Genomic DNA, 14212 nt, shown 5'->3' on the forward strand with positions numbered 1-14212 from the left:
TTGGTGGGGAAATGTTACAATTCACCACGAGGGATAGAATACTCCACCATGGAATCCATACAATAATATTTTGGAAATAATATATATTAGCATAATTATATTTACTAATGTAGTTGATATAGGTTTATAAATTATATTAACCATATTAATAATTATTATGTATATTTTTTTAAAGACCAATTATATAAATAATAACAGTCATATTCTTATATATTTATATTATTATATTAATATAATAATATTAGTAATATTAAATAATAATATATTATTATTATTATTATTATTATAACAATGGTTATTTTAGTAAATGTACTTGATATACTCACAAGGCTTTATTTCTATCTATGAGACAAATCAATAATAATAATAATAATAATAATAATAATAAAATCATTTTTTAATTAAATTTTATTTATTGTTTTTGGAAAAAATATAAATATTGTTATTTTATTTTGTTTTATAAGTTATAATAAAAATTATAACAATAATAATATTACTAATAATAGTTTACTAATAAAATTTAATAACTAATAGTTAATTATTGTTAAACAATAATAATATTTTCTTAATTAAATATTATTAAATAATAATAATATGAATATTAATTAATTAACTAAAAATATAATAATTAAGTCATCTTTACATAATAATAGTTAATTCTTTGTCACAATGTGATGTTGGACCATGGTTGACCGTGATTGGCCATGGATGATTTTCATATTGAGACAACCTTTATGAGAAACAAACATTTGAGCATGGTTGACTACGGTTAACTATGATTCACTAATAATTCTATTACATTATTGTTATAATAATATATTATAATTATTACTATATTATTATAATAATAATATTAACTCCTAATAATATTAATTAATAATAATAATAAGGGATAATAATATTATATTATCATTATATTATTATAATAATATAATAATATAATTATTATTATATTGTGAGCTGTTATCTTTCGGAGTCATCAAATTCATCTTTGTTATAATCGACGTTTCAAACCAACTTCTGTGGTTCATCATGAGCAATAGACCCATGAGAAATAAAAGCAAAACATCATCACTTAATAAATAAGGCTAGGGTATGGATGAGACTGAAATGAAAGACAACCGACCGATATGTTAATATTATAATTCATTGTAGTTGTAATATTTATAATTTGTCTTAAAATTATTAATGCTATCCATTATTAATTATAGTTATAAATTAATTTAATATTATGTATAATAATCTAATTTATAATTTTGGTTTGTCTCAATTTTACTATTAATGTAAATTTGTTAATAATTATTCTAGTTACTAGTTATTAATAATGAGTATAATGGCTATTCGACTTTTTAAGAATATTAAATTTAGAGAATTTAATTTGTTTAAAGGTTATATGAAATAAAGATTTCATTTTTATTTATAGTTAAAATTAAATTATTAAAAGCATAACTAAATAATATTTATCTATTAACTAATAATGATTATAAATTAATTTATTGTTAATTTCAAATTTGAATTTGAAAGTTTACCATCAAAAAAATTATTAACTATCTAATGTTCTAAACTAAGATTTATTGTATTATTATGATTTATAATAAAATGGTTTATAAAGAATTATATATATATCTATATATATATATATATATATATATATTAATGGAATTGAGATATTAATCTAAAAGTTTAAAAGGAATAGAAATACAAATTATGAAATTTTTATTTATTTATTTACTACTTTTTCATTTTTATATTTTTATTGTTTTATCGAGATGTTATAATGAATTTAAGGCAAGGATACTAAAAAGGAAACCCATGGAGGCCAATTCCAGTGATAAGATAGTGGGTGTAACTCAGGCGAAAGTGAAACCAGAGGTTAAAATAGGAATCCAATTATTATATTATTATAATCATAATCTAATTGTTATTATATTAATAATAATAACAATATAATATTATATTATAATAACAACATAAAATTATAATAATAATAATAATAATAATTATTATTATTATTATTATTATTATTATTATTATTATAGCAATATTAACTCATAATAACAATAATGGTCCAATAATAATTATAATTGTGATAAGTGAATAATAAACCAAAGGGAATAATATTATAAACCCAATGTTTATAACCCTAAGATAAATACTATAAACACTAAAATAAACATGAATCACCATCATTGATTTTCATATTGAGACAATCCTTATTACAATTTCATGTTGGACCATGTTTGACTGGGGAATAATAAACCCAAGCGATTGTTATTATAAACCCAAAGGAACAATCAACCCAAAGTATTAATACTAAAACCCCAATGGATTATGAACCTAAGGGAATGATATTAAACCCATGGGACTAATATTATAAATCCAAGGTATATAAACCCTATGTGGAGACAATTTTTGTCATAATGCGAGATTAGACCATGATTAACCACAATTTACCATGGTTGTTATGGTTTACCATCATTGATATTATAAACCGAAGTTAATAATAATCCCAAGGGATTGATATTATGAACCCAAGGGATTAATACTAAAACCCCAAGGGATTGTGAATGCAAGGGAATAATATTAAACCCAAGGCACTAATATTATAAACCCAACGTAGGTAAACCCTAATGTAAAATATTACAAACACTAAAATAAACATGGTTTATTTTTATGGTGAGACAATCCTTTTCACAATGCGACATTCAACCATGGTTGACCATGTTTGGCTATGATTGAAAATGGTTGACCATGATTAGTATTATAAAACTAATGGAATAATAAACCCAAGGGATTAATACTAAAACCCTAATGGATTATGAACCCAAGGGAATAATATTAAACCCAAGGGACTAATATTATAAAGCCAACGTATATAGACCCTAAGATAAATATTATAAACACTAAAATAAAAGTGATTGACCATCGTTGATTTTCATATTAAAACAATCCTTATTGCAATTCCATGTTGGAACATGTATGAACATGGTTCACATCATAATAGACCATGTTTGACTCTAGAATAATAAACTCAAGTGTATAAACCAAAGGGATTAATGATAGAACACCAAGGAAATAACATTAAATCCAAGGGACTAATATTATAAACCCAAGGTATGAAAACCATAAGATAAATATTAAAAATACTAAAATAAATATGGTTGAATAATAAATCCTAAGAATTAATATTTTAAACTCAAGGGATTAGTAAACCAAAGGGATTATTAATAGCACAAACCCAAGTAACTAATAAACCCAACCGTTTAATCATATAAACCCAAGTAATTAGTGAACCCAACTTATAAATATTTAAAACCTAAGGGATTAATAAGAACAAGGGATCGATATTACAAACACAAGAGATTAATAAAGATGACCATGATTGATATTATAAACCCAAGGGATTAATACTAAAACCCCAAGGGATTATGAACCCAAGGCAATAATATTAAACTCAAGACACTAATATTATAAGCCCAACATTAGGAAAACCTAATATAAATACTACAAATACTAAAATAAACATATTTATTTTCATGGTGAGGCAATCCTTATCACAATGCGACATTCGATGAGGGTTGGCCATGGTTGGCTATGATTGACAATGGTTTATCATGAATGATATAACTTAAGGGAATAATAAACCCAAGGGATTATGAACCCAAGGGAATAATATTAAACCCAAGGGATTAATATTATAAACCTAACATATATAAAACCTAAAATAAATATTATAAACACTAAAATAAACATGATTGACCATAATTGACTTTCATATTGAGACAATCCTTATCAATATCCCATATTGGACCAAGGTTGACCATGGATGACTTCATAACAAACCATGGTTGGCCACGGACTAATAAACCCAAGAAATTGATATTATAAACCCAAAGGAACAATAAACCCAATGGATTTATATTAAAACGTCAATATTAATATTAAACCCAATATTAAAAACGCTAATATTATAATCTCAATATTAAACTCTAAAATAATAAATCTAATATTAAACACGATATTAGAAACCTAATATTTGAAACCCTAATATTAAACCCCAATTTTCTAATGTCATGTTACAACATTTAATAAATTCGAATGAAATATAACGTTGGTTGACCATTATTATATTGATTATTACATTGAGACAATGTTTATGACAATCCAATTCTTGACAAATTTTCAGACAAATGTGAGATTCGACCGTTGTTGACCATGACTGACTATGGTTGATGACAAGTAATAATGGCTTATCATTGTTTACAATAGTTTACAATGGTTCATTTTCATATTAAGACAATCTTTGTCTAGGAATATGAACCCTTAAATTAATAAACCCAAGGGATTGATATTATAAAACCAATGGAATAATATTAAACCAAAGGTATTAATATTATAAACCCAAGGTATAGACACTAAGATAAATATTATAAACGACATGGTTAACTGTCATTTACTGTGGTTGATTTTCATATTTAGCTAATATTTGCCACAATGTGACACTCGACCATCATTGTCCATGGTTGATCATGGTTGATTTTCGTATTGAGACAATCTTTGTCATCATGTGATGTTGAACCATGGTTGACCATGGTAGACCATGGTTGATTTTCATATTCAGACAAATATTTCTCACAATGAGAAATATTGTCGCAATATGATAAACCCAAGTGGTCAATATGATAAACCCAAGCAATTAATGAACCTAAGTGATTAATAAACCTAACCAATTAATAAACCTAAGCTATTAGTATTATAAACCTAGGGGATTAATAAATGCAAGAAATTAATATAAATAGTACGATTAATATTACAAACCCTAGGATTAATATTAAACCCAATAATAAAAACCCTAATATTATAATCCCAATATTAAACTCCAAAATTATAAATCTAATATTAAACACAATATTAGAAACCTAATATTTGAAACCCTCATATTAAACTACAATTTTACAATGTCACATTATAACATTGAATAAATTTCAATGAAATATAGAATTGCAACAAACATTATTAGATTTATTAGCACATTGAGAGAATGTTTGCCACAATGCAATGCTTAACAAAATTTTAGACGAATGTGCCATTTGACCATGGTTAACCATGATTTACCATGGTTGACGATGACTCGCAATGGTTGACAATAGTTGACCATGGTTCATTTTCATATTAACACAATCCTTGTCTTAATATGAAAATGAACCCAAGGAATTGATATTATAGGGATTGATATTATAAACCCAAGGGGTTAATACAGGGATTATAGACCCAAGGTGTTGAAATATGGCAACAAGAATATTCCAATTTAATTTGTCCTTGAATTAAATTGTGATTTAAAATCGAATTTAGTCTTAACAACTAGTTGGAAATAATTAATTAATTAATTTTAAATTAATTAGTTGGAGAAATTCAAGTTAGAAGTCTTTCTCAAGTCATGCAAGAGTTATCCCTTAAATTAAGGAGATAATATTGAGTTATACTTTAGTTGTAATTAGCTAACTTAGTTTACTGAGTTAAGTCTAATTAAATTAGTTCCAAACTATTTGAGGAACTAATAGTGAGTTAAAAGTTAGTTGATGCATTAATGCACTCAATTAGTGCTACTCCATTTAACTGAAGATTCCCTCATTAGAAACTCATGCATGTATATTATGAGAGAGGCAAAGTTGAGATTAATGTTCAAGGACAGTGTACTATTAATTTCATGTTTTTTCTCATGCAGAAAAATCATGCATGTAATCAAGGACTCATCCTTGATGATTGCGCAATTTTGAAGATTGATTTTTCCACTTAGTAATAGGAAAATCATCCATGGGGAAGAAAACAAGGAAATAGAAGCTTGGAGGGTAGAGAGGAAAGTTGGAGAGAAGCCAAGATTTCCTGTGAGCATTTGTGAGGATTGTACTGAGAGCTGGCTAGCTGTGAGAGCTAAGGCTTTGTATAATTCCTATGTATTTCCACCATGTATGATAATACAATAGTGTGGGGTTTTTATCTGAGAATTTCCCCAAAGTATTTTCACGTGTATTGTGCCATTGATTCTTCTTATTCTGGTTGTATTGTTCAGCTCAGTCTTTAAGCTTCTGCAAATTGAGAGTAGAAGTAGTTTATAGTATTCTACTTTGATTTATATTGCATTATCGGGTTAACCTATCATAGATTTTCTACATGGTATCAGAGCTGTGAACAATATACTGAGAAGAGAATTCGAAGTTTAAATTTCGGGTTTGCAGGTGCAAATCAAATTCATATCATACTTCAAGGTTGGCCAATGGCATTCTATGACTTGAGACTCGAGTATGCCTTGGAAGGTAGCTCAAATTACATAGCATGGAAAGACAGAATGGAGGTTGTATTAGAAGACAATGGCTTGAAGGAATTCATTTAACAAGAAATACCAAAGCTAGCTTCAACTAATGCACAAGAGTTGGTTGAGTGAAAGAAGTGTGTGGCAAAGGTGAGACGGATCATCCTTTAGGGCGTTTGAGACCATATTTTCTTGAGTCTCCATGGGAAGGATACTCCATTTTCAAAGTGGAAGACATTGAAGGGCCTCTACCAAAACAGTAGCGACCAGAGGAAATTGTTACTCAAGGATAAGCTTTGAAGAATCAAGATGGACAAGGGTGATACTATTTCCACATATCTGAACAAGTTCACCACCTGCAGAGATGAGCTTGGTAGTGTAGGAATAACTACTGCTGACGATGATATGGTGAGCCTCTCTCTCCTTGTCCTTCCAAAGAGTTGGAATAGCTATGAGGACTCTGTGAATGGAAGGGAGAAACTGTCAGATTAGGAACGACTGTGGTTGGATCTTATGCAAGAGGAGACTAGGAGGAGCACACGAGATGGTTCTTCATCCAAGAATGATGATGAATAAAATTTGGCCTTAGCAGGTAAGGAAAGGAAAGGAAAGGGGAAGGATTACCATTTCAAATCAAATTCTTCTTATGTAGGGAAGAAGGGTGACATATCTAAAGTAAGATGCTTTAATTGTCACAAGATGGGACATTGTGCAACTAATTTCCCATCAAAGAATTCCAAGAAGGGATAATCAGAAGGATTAAAGGGTGAGCCATTAGCCTCTAAGTTAGAAATGGAATTTACCCGCATCACATGCATGGTGTCATCGATGATGGGTTGTGTCTGGTATCTTGACAGTGGAGCCTCATTCCAAATGACTGGTGATAAAAATTTATTCAGTGCCTTGGAGGAAAAAGACCTAAAGATTCCCATAGAGATGGGTGATGATAGAAGGTATAGTGTTTCAAGAATGGGCACAATTGCTTGTGAGACAGATCATCCTTTAGGGCATTCGAGACCATATTTTCTTGAGTCTCCATGGGAAGGATACTCCATTTTCAAAGTGGAAGACATTGAAGGGCCTCTACCAAAACTGTAGCGACCAGAGAAAATTGGTACTCAAGGATAAGCTTTGAAGAATCAAGATGGACAAGGGTGATACTATTTCCACATATCTGAACAAGTTCACCACCTGCAGAGATGAGCTTGGTAGTGTAGGAATAACTACTGTTGACGATGATATGGTGAGCCTCTCTCTCCTTGGCCTTCCAAAGAGTTGGAATAGCTATGAGGACTCTGTGAATGGAAGGGAGAAACTGTCAGATTAGGAATGACTGTGGTTGGATCTTGTGCAAGAGGAGACTAGGAGGAGCACACGAGATGGTTCTTCATCCAAGAATGATGATGAATAAAATTTGGCCTTAGCAGGTAAGGAAAGGAAAGGAAAGGGGAAGGATTACCATTTCAAATCAAATTCTTCTTATGTAGGGAAGAAGGGTGACATATCTAAAGTAAGATGCTTTAATTGTCACAAGATGGGACATTGTGCAACTAATTTCCCATCAAAGAATTCCAAGAAGGGATAATCAGAAGGATTAAAAGGTGAGCCATTAGCCTCTCAATTAGAAATGGAATTTACCCGCATCACATGCATGGTGTCATCGATGATGGGTTGTGTCTGGTATCTTGACAGTGGAGCCTCATTCCAAATGACTGGTGATAAAAATTTATTCAGTGCCTTGGAGGAAAAAGACCTAAGGATTCCCATAGATATGGGTGATGATAGAAGGTATAGTGTTTCAAGAATGGGCACAATTGCTTTTAAGAGGGAGCATGGAGCTCCTCTCGCCTTGACAGATATGATCTATGTGCCTGGACTTAAGAAGAAATTGGTATAGGTCATGATGTTGAAGGACAAAGGTTACGAAGTTTTCTTCAATACAGGAAAGGTGTTCCTAAGACACATAGCCAGGGCTTAGACCAAGAAGATGGGGATTTGAGTGAAGAATATCTATAAATTAGAGGTAGATGATTGTGGAGCATTAAGTATGAAAGAAGAACTGGTGCAAAGCCAAGACATTGGCGAGTTGTGACACAGGCAGTTGGGCCATTTTCATCATGGGGCTTTGAAGATAATGCAACTTATATGTATAGGACTTCTGAAAGGTAAACTTGAGCAAGTTGACACATGCAAAGGTTGTACCTTAGGGAAGTACACGAAGTCTTTCGTTCATGACCGAGACAGTCGAGCAGAGGATATCTTTAAATGAGTTCATACTGATTTGTGTGGACCATTCTTGATGGCATCATAGGGAAGCAAAGGTATTATGTGATTTTCATTGATGACTATTCTCGTAAATGATGGATTTATTTCATGTAGAAGAAGGACCAAACTTTAACAAGGTTTTGTGAGTTCAAAGCTTTGGCCGACAAAGAGTCAGGGAAGAATATAAAGGCCTTGAGAAGCGACAACTATGGAGAATATGTCTCTCAAGATTTTAAGGATTTCTGTGCAGTGGAAGGAATTAAATGACAGTTGATGGAACCTCATAACCCATAGCAGAATGGGGTGGCCAAGAGGAAGAACAGAACTATTGTAGGTGTAGCATAGGCAATGTTGCATGACCAAACCCTACTGCTTCACTTGTTGGATGAGGCATGTAGCACAACAGTCTATTTGCAGAATAGAAGCCCGCATCGCATACATGGGATGAAGAAACCAGAGGAAGCTTTCTCTTGTAAGAGACCAGATGTGGGTCACTTCAGGATCTTTGGCTCATCGGTATATTGCCATGTGAGAAAGGATGCATGGAAGAAGCTTGAGCCGACATCGGAGTTGGGGATATTTGTGGGGTACACTGATACACCTCACAACTATCGGGTGTACTTGCCTATGAGTCAGAGGACAGTGGTTCGCAGAGATCTCAAGTTTGATGAGAAGAAGGCCATGCGAGTTTTGCTTGGAGGGAGCTCCAACTACAAGCTATGGAGGAACTGTTAGTTCCTAAGGAGGAGAAGTCTCAGACTGATGTGGAGCAGCCACATGGAAAGGTTCCAGGAGTGGAGACATCCAGTCAATCAGAGCCTTTCAAGATGGATGGAAGCACAAAAGAGAAGATGACATATTGTTGGAGGATGCGAGAGAGAATGTGGGAGCACCATCTTCTCAGTGCAGACATAGGAGGTCAATTGAGAGGTACACTTTATACATGGCCCTTTCCGGGGAATGTGTTGACACCGAGCCATCTCCCTTTGAGGAAGAAGTACAACAAACAATTTGGGTTGATGCTATGGTGGAGTAGTATGACTACAGTGTTTGGGACATGGTTCCGAGACCAGATAACAAGTCGGTTGTGAGTTCTTGTTGGCTTTACAAGGTAAAGCAAGCTGTTGATGGTAGTGTGGAGAAGCATAAGGCAAGATTTGTGTTGGCATTATGAGAAAAGTGTTGTCCTTGATGGCAAACCTCACTGATGACAAATCATAGTATAGAAGGTCAGCAGCAAGGAATTGATGATCAGACTATAAGAAGAAGAGAAAGTTAATACACGCAGGTTCGTTAAGCCCAAGTCGCGTGTACACGCAGGTTGGCTTCAGCAAAAGCGCGTGTATGTGGAAAAGTACCTTTGGTCCATGGCGGTTATTCCTTGGAAGTTGTGCCTATGGTGTTGGACCTTGGCGTCTCGGCGGACGTGTTGATCCCTAGTTTTGAAGTTGATGGTATTGGATTTCTATGGTTTTGGCTCTTGGTATTGAACAAGGCCTAAGGCTATATAAGGAGAAGGAAATCATTAGGCAAGTGTATCTGAAATGTCTTGAATATCTGATGAAGCATTAGATCCAGCATGCAGGTTATGGGTTGATGATGCATTGCTTGATCTGAGCTAAGGAGAGACCTCATCGGTTGATGGAGAACAAGATCTAAGGAGAGATCGGGATCAAATGGTTTGAAATGAACTATATTTATGATGCCTATTCTAGATCTACATACTGACACATGTATTTTTCTATAAGTATTATGAGTATGATTGATGTCTGGTACAGCTGCAAGTTATGAGAAATTATTTTTAGATCTGTACGCAGGTTGTCTTTGGAAAAAGCGCGTATACACGCGGGTTTGATTCATCAAAGTAGCGTATACATTGTAAAGCTTGATACTTGAAGTTGCAGATGGGTCTGATGGTTATTACAGAGTTCTGTGTCTGCTCTGTGTTCTGGTAACAGGGTTTCAGTGATTCAGAGTTTGATGATTGTTTTGAGCTTCAATGATAGTTATGGGTCCAGTATGAAAATTGGATGAAATGTGGCCTTTCAGATTATGTGTTGTGCTTCAGTGTATCCAGTCTGAAAATTGATGAAACGTGGTACCTGGAGGAGAGAAGATTGTAGGCAAGCACCTACATACTAGTATCTAAGCTAGTACAAAAGCTAAGGGAGATCTTTGGAGCATTGTAGCAGGTAGCAGCCTGTGTACTAGTAAACGGATCGGCTAGTACAAGAGAAAAGGGGGTTGTAGCTCCCGTACTGGAATAAGACTGCACCAGTACAAATATTGTAAAAGGATTTTCTTATTAAGAAGAAGATTGAGATGACTTGCAGCAGGTGGTTTTCACCCACATTGGGTTTCCACCTTATATCTTTGTGTTCATGTGTGTGGCTTTGGTGTGATGATCTGTTTTGTTATACTGCACCTGTTTACTGTTAATATGGTTAATAATGTTCTGATGCATTTACTGAAGATAAGCTAACTGAATCATAAGATCTCTGGATATACGCTAGTTGCATTAGACACAGTAGCGTGTACACGCGGGTTCACTTAACTAAAGTAGCGTATATGTTTCTGAGTATGAAATTGAAAAAGTTTTATCTGATCTGATAATACTGATTCACCCCCCCCCCCCCCTCTCAGTATTATTTCCAACAATTGGTATCAGAGCAGGTCCTTTGGTAGAAGCTTGATCGCTTGAAGGAGATCCGTGGAACAATGGGAAAGAAGCTTAAGAAGAAAGCTCATAAGAAGAAGAAGACATCTCAGAAGATCTATGACAGTGGGAGAGTCGATTGGGGATTAGGTATAAGAAGTTCTTCAGATTCAGAATCAGATTCAGAATTAGATTCAGAATCATTATCAGGTATGAATGTGTTATCCTCTGATGTTCCTGCTATATTTCCCTGTGAAAGTGATGGAAGTGATAGTGACACTACTGAACATGCTTTTATGGGTGAGCAAGAAAAGTATCAATTAGAGGCAGTATTTAGAAGGCTTACAGACAAAGTTAAAGATCAACAAGATCTATTGAACAAAAGGGAATGTGCTTTCAAAGAAGAAGTTACCAAACTAGAGGCCCAACTAGAAGAAGGAAACAAGGTGAGAAAGCTTCTCAAGGACAAGGAAGACCAATGTCAAAAATTGCAGCATGAAGTGACATCATTAAGAAAAGAAGTCAACGAAAGAAGCAAAACCATCAAGAAACTCAAAGATAGATCCAGCTACTATGAAAATATTGAAGCTACAATCCTCGCACTAAAAGGAGATCTTGAAGAATCAAAGAAGCAGAATACAGATCTACTCCAAGCTATTGCAATACAAGAAAACGAAGCCACCAGCTTAAAATCTCAACTAGAATGTGCCTTCCGAGTTCGTCAAATGCAGCAGGATCTGAATGAAGAACAAGAAAAGGAGATTCTCAAACTAAGGGAACAAATGGAAGAAGGAAGGGAAGATGAAGAAGATTTGAAAAAGCAATCTCTTGAAAAGGAAGAATAGCTTCAGGTTGAGGTAAATATCTTGAAAGGTAAACTAGAAGAAAAGGATAAGCTTTTACGATTTCAAGATAGTTCTAAAGTCTTGGATGATATTCTTAGTAGTCAAAGGTCTCCTGCTATCAAGACCGGTCTTGGTTTTCATGAATCTGTTAAAGGTGAATCTAGTTCACAAGGTGAGGCAAGGAACTCTAAAGAGAAATTTAAAATGATCAACAAGGAGATGAAAGGTCAACCCCATCAACAATCAAGGAAAGAGACTCCTCAAAGAAAATCTTTTACTCCTCCTATGAATAATGTTGAATGTTATGTATGTCATAATCTTGGACATGTTGCAGCTAGATGTGGAAGAAGAAGGGTTCAAGACCATCATGTAGAAAGATCATCACATTCAAGGTACTTTAATGGATATTGTTTTGCTTGCAATATGTTTGGTCACAAAGCTGCTGATTGCTACAGGAGGAACATGAAACATGTTAGATGTTATGCATGTAACAAGCTTGGACATATAGAAAAGGAATGCAGGAACAAAGGATGGACATCACACCAAAAGGAGAAAACCTCATCACACTTGAAGATATGGAGGAAGAAGGAAGTACAGTCAGCACAATGTACTGAGACACAGCACAACATAGACATATCAGACTCAGGGGGAGCTGAAAGTGTAAAAATTCAGCGTTCTGAATCTCATACGCAAGTTCCTTAAAGGGAAGTCGCGTACATACGCGAGTTAGACACTGCAAAGTCACGTATATGTTAGTCTGAGGAAAAGCAGTGGGGAAAGGATCAGAAAAAAGATCTGATATGATTCAGTCTATTATTTGCTCTATTGGTTACAGTCTGCTGAGGATGTGTGGAAATGTTTTGTTACTTGTATGATGTCTAGAAGTGTTTTGATCCTAACTTGAGGATGATGATGTCTTGATGCTTATTGCTGATATATGCATGATCAGATCTAACAGATGGCACTGGTTGAGGGGGAGCATATGCCTTTAGTAATTCATTGTTGGCATTATGGTTAATAATCCTTGGTGATGATTCTTATATGGCTAAATGATATATCTCGCTATGATGTGGTTGCGAGTTGTCTATGATAAACTCTCATATGATTCTTGAAGTTACATAGAAGATGTTCAGATCAGATTTATGGTTGATTCTTTGATGATGCATATATGGTGCTTACATGGTGATCTTCATAAGGACAAGGAGAAGTACAAAGCTTGAATACACATCTTCCTCACTTGATGATGAGTCACTTATATACTGCTGTTGTCATATTCATAAAGATCATACAGTTATGATGCAGGCACTCATGTGGATAAGGATTGTTGTTGATGATGATATCAAGAAGCTTTGTCAAAAGAGTTTGAGCTCAAGATACATAGTGCGGATACATGGATGACTCCTCAAAGTCACTTTGTTGGAGACATGATGATGAGTTCGTGTCTATATGATGATAGGTTTATACTTACATATGTTGGTTGATGTAGATGTTCCCAAGTAATGATACTTGGATCATGTAGATCTTGACGTTGATGAAATGGCTATGGTGGTTTCACATGTAATGTGAATGATTTCATGATGATGTTTAAAATGAGGAGTTGAAATCTATGTTCAGACATACCTTGCTGCAGGACATTTACAGGTTGCTGATATGAAAATGGTTGTACGCGAGTTTCATAAGGCCTATCCGCGTATATACGCTTGTTTATGTGGATGCAGACGCGTATATGGAGTTTTTGAAGGAAATCAGCAGGGACAGATGTTGGTTGCAGAAAGTCTGATATGGATCTGACAGAGATCATCTGGCACAGGTGGAACAAAGGCGAGAGGAGAACAGAAGGATCTCTTGGTTGCTGATCTGAATGGTGATTATCAGATACTTCTGGTGACTTTCATAAGTCTTGGTCTAGTTCTTTCGTCTCTATGTCATATATCTCTTTTGTGGTATCTCTTTCATGGTGTCAAGGTCATGTAACGGCCTATTTTGGTTTCCCCACTATGCCTGGGATGATTGATGCAATATTATTGGTTGCCATATGTAAACTTTTGATGTATCCCCACTTGGCTGGGTGGATGAGTCATTTTTTTTGGTATATCCTCACCTAGTTGAGAGATGGATGTATGTATGAGTCTTTGG

This window comes from Pinus tabuliformis, chromosome Q, assembly GCF_031772625.1.
Source record: "Pinus tabuliformis cultivar Carrire ecotype Pingquan chromosome Q, CPIR1, whole genome shotgun sequence".
In the NCBI taxonomy this organism is placed as follows: domain Eukaryota; kingdom Viridiplantae; phylum Streptophyta; class Pinopsida; order Pinales; family Pinaceae; genus Pinus; species Pinus tabuliformis.